Source organism: Austrofundulus limnaeus, unplaced genomic scaffold (genome assembly GCF_001266775.1).
Source record: "Austrofundulus limnaeus strain Quisiro unplaced genomic scaffold, Austrofundulus_limnaeus-1.0 Scaffold218, whole genome shotgun sequence".
NCBI classification, from domain to species: domain Eukaryota; kingdom Metazoa; phylum Chordata; class Actinopteri; order Cyprinodontiformes; family Rivulidae; genus Austrofundulus; species Austrofundulus limnaeus.
The window spans coordinates 179,243-188,701 of record NW_013952620.1 but is presented as its reverse complement, the minus strand read 5'-3'; the positions used below and the strand labels follow the sequence as shown (position 1 = coordinate 188,701).

The 9,459-nt window shown below is 39.0% G+C and overlaps 1 protein-coding gene across 1 annotated transcript in view; it reads right to left on the bottom strand.

Annotated features, from left to right (window-relative positions):
* Positions 1-9,459, bottom strand: part of LOC106525216 (formin-binding protein 1) — a gene marked incomplete at its 3' end in the record, with an annotated part of 80,400 nt that overhangs the window by 60,964 nt on the left and 9,977 nt on the right.

Genomic DNA, 9,459 nt, shown 5'->3' with positions numbered 1-9,459 from the left:
ACCTTGGCTACAAGCTGGTATAAACCATTCCTATGCACAATCAAGACAGTTAAAACTACAAGCAGTTGAAGATAGAACTATGAAAGGGAAAATAAAATTGGTTTAAAAATTTGGCAAGTCAGAGATGTCAAAATAATATTTGTGTCAAATAGGAGGCATAATGTGTTCCTTTTGTTTTTGATATTGTTGAATTATGACTACTTTTATAGGGTTCTGTTTGTTCTAATCATGATTAAATGCAGCAAAATAAACTATTTCAAAGATAGCAGATCTTTGTAATACTTGGTTTATTTACTTAACTTTAATTGATGGATGTTCGGCCCCTCAGCTGTTGACCTGCCGTAACTGTGGCCCCCTGATCAATTTAGTTGAATAGCCCTGCTCTAATAACTACAAATTTCTTCAGCACTTCTCTCTTCTCAGTAGGGGATAGTTGTTTACAGCACACGCAATTTCCAGTTAACATCTTAGCTTTAGCTTCCTTCACGGTCAAGCTGGCGTACTACGTCACAGTCAAACGTTAGCGATTGGGTCAAATCAGATCCAACTGTTTTAAACTTCAACAGAGTCCACAACTCCAGCAAAGAATCACTTCTCGATAACCACTGAACCAGACCCTCTGTAAGAAGCAAAGCGTAGAACAAGGGGATGGTTTTTACCAGGTTACTGTATATATGAACCAGAGGACAGATTAGAATGAAACACCAAATATAACAATGAATGTGACCCATCACATCGAAACGAGGATTAAGTCTAAAAGATGTGGAGAAATAGGCAGATATAATGTTTTGATTAAAACACTTGCAAAAATGACATTTTGTCAAAATATAACAAATAAATGTGTTATCAATGTATCATTTTAATGAACTGTCTGAAATCTTTTTCCAAAAAATGTTTTGAAGCACTTTTTTGAGGATTAGCAACCAAAAACCAGATTTTGAGGAAAAATTTGAGATTTTCCCCATAAGCTATCGAAGCTTTTGTTTCTTTCCAGCTGATAAATCTGAATATTCAAATGCTATTTGGGGTTTCTTTTTTAAAATGACATTAAAATCCTCATTAAAATTACATAAAATTAGGATTAAGACCAAATATTTAAGTATTATTGTAACCAACAAGACAAATTAAATAATATCTCTGGATCTACAAATGATATCAGGATGATCTAAGTGTCAAAATATTGCTTTGAAAGTAAGGAATCAGAAAATATAATTAGGTCATTTTGACCAAATTTGACTTAATCCTCACAAATAATACATATCTACAGTACAATCAAATACTTTTTGGAGGTCACCTTAATTTCAGATAGTTACCACAGCTAATTAAATTTTGTAAACACAAAGTAATTAGTGTTACAAATAACAAGCTAACATTTGATGTGGTAGTAGCTGAGAATCAGCTTCAACACAAACCCTGAGTTCTAACAGATTAGAACAAAACAAAAGTTTGCAAAACACCTCGTGAATCTCCTTGAAAGTAATCAGTGGATCAACCACTGATGAACCTTTAGATTCATTTGGGTTCAAGATGTTCATTCTCAGTCCTAAAGGTTCTGCTTCATGCAGACAGATAGAATACTCAAGTTTTCTTTTCTATCTGAGAGGGATTTTAAGGCTTTGTATGTTACAGAGTAAAAACTGTCTGATAACCAAACCCAGCTGTTCACACTCAACTCATCATTCATGCCTCACCTTCCACTTCTGAGGAAAACACAGTATGAGCCTGGACTTGGCTGAGGTCATGTTAGGACATTCATCGATTCAGAAGAGAACAAACGTTTCATCAGGAGGTTCAACACACACACACACACCTACTACGTCTCTCCATCCTTGCGGGGACTTTCCATTGACTTCCACTCATTTTTTGGAAATTTTATAGTCTAACCCTGACCATTTACCCTAAAATTAACCTCACAGGTACCCACCTGACCCTAAAACTAACCTAAACTCAACTCACACCTTGGTCCTAAACCTATCCCATCACTCAAAATCAGCCTCCGAAGTCGTGAGGACTGGGCTTTGGTCCCCCCAAGGAGCATCCAGTTCCCACGTGGCTGCATTTTTCTGAAAAATTGTCCCCACCAAGTAGCAAAAACAAGGGCGGGCACACACACACACACACACACGTCGTAGCTGAAATGTGCAGAAGATTTCATGGTTGCTTCAGGAGAGAGATCTCCTTACAACAGAGCTGATACAATCTTAAAGATGAAGCAGAAAATGAGAAACAACCTTGGTGTGGCTCCAACAGTCTCCCATCCTCTCCTCCACCATGTCTGGAGTCTCAGTGAGTCCAGTTCAAGCTGCTCTAACAGGTGACAGCGCAGAAAGGTCTGTCTGACACTCAGAGCGAGCCCCACGCTGTAATGTAGCCTCCTGCACTAAAAGCCTTTTCACAGAAGAGACACAGGAAGCGGTTGTGGTGATGAAAAGCTTCGAGAAGCTATACGAAGCTTTGCAGCAACACTTCTTCAGGTCTGTGTACGTTTTGGGAATTGATTTTTTATTTAATTTTATTTTTTTTTTTGACCAGGAAGTAACATTTTTAAAAAATAGTCGTCATTTTTTATTTAAAGGGGCAATATCATGTAAAATCAACTTTTTTGAGTTTTCACGTTATAATGTTATACTCTCATAAAAAAACATGCCCAAAGCCTTGCTTTGACTCATTCATGCATTTTTGAGAAATCCTGCAGCGTTTTTAGGAAGCCATGCTGAGGAGCAAAACGACAGGTGGGGACCAGAAAAGCCTCTGGGTCGTGTCTTTAAGCCGAAGCTTCCTCATGGCAGAGCCCCCACCCCCCCACACCCCGCCCGTGACTCCTGCAGGCTCTCGGTAGGAACAAAGCAAACAACGGGTGAAACTGAAAGTGAAACTGAAGCTGTCTGCTGAGCTCCTAACACTACTTCTCACTCAGTGAAGCTCTTTTCAGAGTCAAAATACCTTTGAGAAAATGCATTTTCTGATGCCAAGTAAACTGCATCATAGCGCAAGCGCGAACACCCCGCGCTGAAATGGGTGGGACAAAAGCGGAAGGTGGTTCTTAAAGAGACAGAGGCCAATTTCAAGGTGTTTAGAAGAGGAAGTGATGACAAGATAAGTTTATTTTCTATTTAAACATAAAAACAACATTTTAATAACAACTAAAGGTGACATAGATACTTTATTATGGTAGAGTATTTAAATATATGGCTGAGAAACACATAATAGTGCCCCTTTAACACAGTGTACCATAAGACTTTTTTTGAGATTCCTGACAAATTGGAAAAAAGTAAAATAAAATTAAATGACATAGGCAATTATTTTGAGAAGTTGTGGCTACATGTAAATCAGCTTTCAACACCTGAAAAGCAGAATCTGAGTGGTGTTTTAATTTTTTAACAGTCAACAGTCAGTCCCTGTTTGAGGGAGCAGTCATACCAGCTTCAACTTCCAGGTTCTGGACCGAGATGTACTCACACTAGTCTGTGGTCCTGCATTAATGATGTGTCCAAATATGAGAAAACAAGTCTGCAGTTGATTTCTGGTTTCCAATTACTTTATTGTTTTCGTGGTTTAAAGAAAAAAAACTAAATAATTGTTAATTGTTTTTTGACCCTGGAAATCTAACAATCATTTTAGGTCTTTGTTTTTCAATGCCCCTTTCACAAAAGAAAATCCAGTTTACCAAAAGTATAAAGAGAAAAGGAAGAAAACAATAGAATGCTCCCTGAATGATGAGGACTTTCCACTCGATACTGTTATTTTCAACAAGAAAACATTAATCAAGGTCTAAAAAGAGTGACGAGATAAGCCAAACAATTAAACTGAAGGCTCTTCATCACTCATCATTACTGTTATCTTCTCACTTTTTCTGTTTTAGTTTCTGCTTACGCTCATTTTTAATTCTCACTCTCAGAAACGTGCTCATTAAAGTTATAAAACAAGATTTACTTCATCTTAACCACACAGTACAACAATAGGCAGCACACATCACTGCAGCTACACACACACACACACACACACACACACACACACACACACACACACACACACACACACACACACACACNCACACACACACACACACACACACACACACAAAACTCCCTTTATTAGCTCCCCGTGACCCTTTCCAAGCCCCCCATGCTGCTACTAGTACTCTAACACACACACACACACACACACACACACACACACACACACACACACACACACACACACACACACACACACACACACACACACACAGAAATCCCTCCTCTCCTCCTCCACACATTTCTCAGATTACCCTTTTTTGCAGGGGCACCATCTTATCCACCGTCTCTCAGCGTGGAATGTGTACCCTTTGAAACATCCGAATCCGGTAAACGTCCATGCAGTCCGCCACCCTCCCGAATGAAAACCCGAGGTTAAGTTGGAGAGGTCATCCACGGGACCTTTTTTGTCGAAGGAGGCAAAGTGCAGCAAGTGTTCGACCCCCCCCCCCCACTCCCACGCAGAAACACAGCAGAGAGCCCAGCTGGAGCAAGTGATTCCAGATTCTCCAGGAAAGAGCAAAAGTAAAACAAATAAAAAATAGAAACGCAGGCGAGTGAACCGAGGCAGCGCTGGTTCAGTCCGAGTCGAGAACTGCCCAAAGCTCTCAGGCTTAATGCTCCATCAGGCATAAGGTGGAATAAGTAGGATGGGAGAGGAGAGAGAGCAGGACAACAAAGGGAGGGGGCTCGGAGGGGATGACAGAGGAGGCGGGATTGTTGTGAGGGGATTACATCTTTGGGTGGTGGGGGGTTGGGGCCGTTAAAATGCTCTAAACCTCTACAATATGTGAAGATTAAAAAATATATATATTATATTAAATTATTAAATGAAGTTAAAAGCCAAGTATTATTTAAAGGAATGCACATATCTTGCCACCTTTTATGCCAGACGTCTATGAAATGTTGAGCAAAATCCAGAGATGTTGGCTAAAAGTATGTTTTAAAAATGACTCTCAGCTTTTACCAGTTTAAATCTTAGCTCAATACTTGTGGAACTGCCATTTTTTGTCTTTTAAACACAACTGAACTGACACCAAAAGGTAATCAATTTCAATTTTATTTATTTTTTCTATTTAAATTTTTATTGATTTATTTACTTACGAACAAAACAAACATAAACCTCTCTGGTCGGTACAGGGTTGTTTCCATTAATTTTGGCATAATATTTAACAATCTGGCACTGATATGATATTTAAACGTATAGCATATTTTGTATGCGTTGGGGAATGTCATCCCCTAGCCCAAACCATGTCCAATGGGGTTTCCCTCTCCTGCCCTTTTTGCCTGTTGTCCTCCAGTCTATGCAGTATAGATTCGCAAGGTGAAATCTCCACCATGGCGTCTGTCCATTCTTTCATCTTGGGCAATTGGGTTGATTTCCAATGTTTCAAAATCATTATAGCGGCTGTAATCAGTCCAACCATAATCACAAAAAACTTCCTCTTAGATACCTCTTAGACCTGGACCAGTCCTGGACCAGTTCTTCTGTGTTTACCTGTGTCTCTCTCCTGTCCCTCAACCAGCCGGTCGAGGCAGATGGTCTCCTGTCCTGAGCCTGGTTCTGCTGGAGGTTTCTTCCTGATTAGCAGGGAGTTTTTCTTCTCCACCGTTTGCTCAGGATGGGAGACTGTGATGAAGTGATTCAACACAATCTGCTGCTTTCTTCTTTAGATTGTTCTTTTTATGTACAGTGCCCTGAGACAACGTATGTTGTGTCTTGGCGCTATATAAATAAAATAAACTTGAACTTGAAACTCGATATATTTGTCATTTGAGATCTATCTCCTAACAGGCCCATTGCAGGTGTCAAATGAACCATTACATTCATCAATTCCACCACTTTAACCCAAAAAGGTTTAACCATTTTGCAATCCCATTTATAGAGTAAAAAGTTTCCTAATTCTGATTTACATTTCCAGCATTTATTATCTTTCATCAATTTCATTCTATGCAATCTTACTGGGGTATGATAATATCTATGTATTATTTTATATTGCGTGAACTTCCCCCTTGCCTCTCAAACGTATTTTCTACAATCTGCCAAAATCCCTAGCCATTGTTCCTTTCCTATATTTAGTCCTAAATCTTTTTGCCACAACAGTTTAATATTTGTAGATTCCTCATTGCTTGAAAGTTTAGTCCATTTATAGAATCTTGAAGCTGTGATTTGTTCTTGTGGTATCAATTTCAATTTTATATCCAACGATAAATTTACTGAAGGTGATGTTTTGCTAACCAAAAAAAACATTTCTACTCCAACAGTTGATGCTAAAAGTTTATGAAAAAATCATGAGTAGCACCTACATTCTGTGCAGTGAGTGACTCTCAGCTACTACCACATTAAATATTGTGAACAATATCTGTAAAATTGGCTCAATTATAGTCATGTTTGTGCTTTTTAAAGCTGATTGGCTGTGACAGCGATTGATTATCACTTGTAGACAAACATACAATGACTGTTTCCTGACCGATCCATTAAAATATTCTGAGTGGTCCACAAGATGTTATGCTAGCAGACAAACACGCTAATGTCATTAGCTGCGTTTCCATTGCAAATGTGTGCAAAACTTTGTAGATATTCCGTTAATGTCGAAAAACACAGTTTCGCTGTTTCCATTAACTAAGAAATGCTATTAAAGTCACGCGTGAATACGTTTATTCTCGCGATAAGTCATTACAAACATGGTGGCAATGGATGTAGACACATAGCATGTTGCTACCGCTACACTAGCGCTCATCAGAGGAGACACCGGCGTCTTTTATCGAGACTTTCCAGCGGCAAGCCCCTACTTGGGAGCGGCTACGTATGCTGTGTTTTTGGGAAATTGTAGTCAGTGAGTTTACTACTTTATTTTACTACTTCTGTGATATTACTACTACTTATACTTCCTGTTATCTTCTTCGTCGTCGTCTTTTTCGCCAGTAGAAACAGCTGGTTCTTGATCACGTGACTCTGTGATGTGAAAAAAGTGTTTCCATTGTAGTTTTGCGAAAAACACCAATTTCGATAACCACCTCATCCTTGCGCAAAAACATTTTGTCGAAAAACTTTTTTTTTTCCGAAATTGACGTGTTTCCATTAAGCAAATTTGTTTTCAAAATTCTGGTTTACGCATTTTCATGGTCAATGCAAATGCATTTATATAGTACAGTTTGACAGTGCTCCAAATATGCACTGAAGATCAGTTTTAGCTACAACCACACCAAAAAACAGTTTGATTGAGTTATGGACCATTCTGTGACATCTGTTGGCTGCATTGGCCATCTTTAATTGTGTAGATGTAGGGATTACTTTTTGTAAGCATGAATAAAAAACTGTCCAGTGGTTCATAAGATATTTTCTTAACAGGCACACACACAGACCTGTGTAAAAACATTATCATCTGCCTTCACCGATTTGGCAGCGGGCAGTAAAACTGATGACTCGCATTGTGATGAGTCATGGTGAGATCATGAACTAGAAGCACTCGCTGCAGTAAAATGGAAAAGCCATCATCGACGCTTTAAGAGTTTAATAATTTATTTTAGTTATTTATTTATTACAGAGCAGAAACTGTGATCGGAACAAAAACACTCCCTGACTTCTGCTTCATCAAATCAACATCCTGCCAGTCCTGATGAGAATTTAACCTGATAACCGCCTGACCCTGAGCACCGAGCACGTCCAGCTGCTGACATAACAAAAAAAAACAAAAAGTGTTGGTGTTGTTTCAGCTGGAGACGACTGCAACTGATGAACTTTTGAGAGCAACTCAAATCTAGGAAACTGCCACTGTGCTAACAAATTTTCAAAGTGCAAAAATGGCTATAATTCAGTCTATTTTACAGCTTCTGACCTAAAGTTCGATGTGGTAGTAGCTGAGTTATTTATAATAAATATGGGTGACCTCTTGTGAAATCACATGGGGACGTTATCCAAAAGTCATTTACAAGGTTGGACTAAAACAGCAATCACTGCATTATAGCTTATGTAAAAATAAACTCAGTTTTAAATGCATTATATTACTTTATTTTTCAGTTTCTGTCTAGACTGAAGTAATGAATAAAGACAACCTGTTTTTTATTTGTCCAATCACTCTTTTTACTCTGCAGCTGCATTGGTGGAAACCATCCATCAGAGGAGTCAGTGACACACATGGTAAAAATATTGTGGAAAAACTATTTCTCCTTTATAGCCAAAGCGTGAACGTGTTTCCTTCATGATGATCAGGGTTCTTCTGTCTCGCTTCGTTAAAAATGTCCTCATGTGGTGAAACCAGCAGACTTTCCTCCTACAGCTACATTTTAAACACCAACATCTTGTCCCGACCTTGACTTACAGCCATTCTTTCACCAGCAGCTCCCAACACCTGACCTTGTTCCTGCATGAATCAGAGGGGATTGGGGCTGTGTGTGTCTGTGTGTGTGTGTGCGGGGGGCAGCGTGGGGGGTGTCCATTCGAGATGAGAAACAGAACCACTCTGCTTGTTATTTCAGGCCTCAGCCTCGCTCGTCTCGATGCTCCGACTATTGTTGTACAACAAGAACAAAAACAAACCCAATGGAGCCAAATTTTCCTTGTTCTTTAGAAAATGAGGAACAGACTCTGACAAACAACATAAGAGACACTTAAAAGTTGTGAAATATATGGCGCGTCCCCCCCCCCCACCACCACCCAAAAAAAAAAGTGCATATTTGTTTAAGGATCAGCCTCCTGACCCTGCAGAACCCTCCCACTAAGTATAGATACGGATTATGATGCAGGTTAATGTATCCGACTAGCTGGTAATCTGACCTAATGCAGATTATTTAGCAACTACTTCAGTTCTAATCTCTAAATGATTGTTACATCAGTAATAAGCACTGACCAAAAAGAAAATGTTTCTGTCCGTACCATAAACCACAGACAGACAGACAGAAAAATGATAGGCTGAGCTTGCTGGTTGAACAGGTAATAAATGGGTCAATAAAGGGTAAAAATAAAAACAGTGTTTGGACCCTAAACCAGATTGCGGCCAGGTTATTCTTGAAGAAATCAAATTAGTCTCACTGGGGCTTTTCTATGTACAAATAGTGGATAAATACATCACACTAAAAAACAACCCATATCCCATTCAAACAGCTGCTGTTCTTGTCTCTGCCACAGGAGGCAGCAGAGAGTCATCCTATGGCATTCCCCAGCATTTCTCTGAAATTTAATAAACAAAAGACAAAGCCACTGAAGATATGTAATGACTACAATGAAATTAGGGAACTCATATATAGGGCACATGTTATTTTTTATAACAACAATGCTTATGGGGACAGATGGGATAATAAAGCCATTTAAAGCTTTGTCATGTGGAATATTCAAGGACCAACACTACTGATAAACAATAAAGAGAAGTCTTCCCACGACTGGCTGCAACACTACAAGGAGACAAACAATGATAAACTGTCTGTAAATAGTTATATGTATATA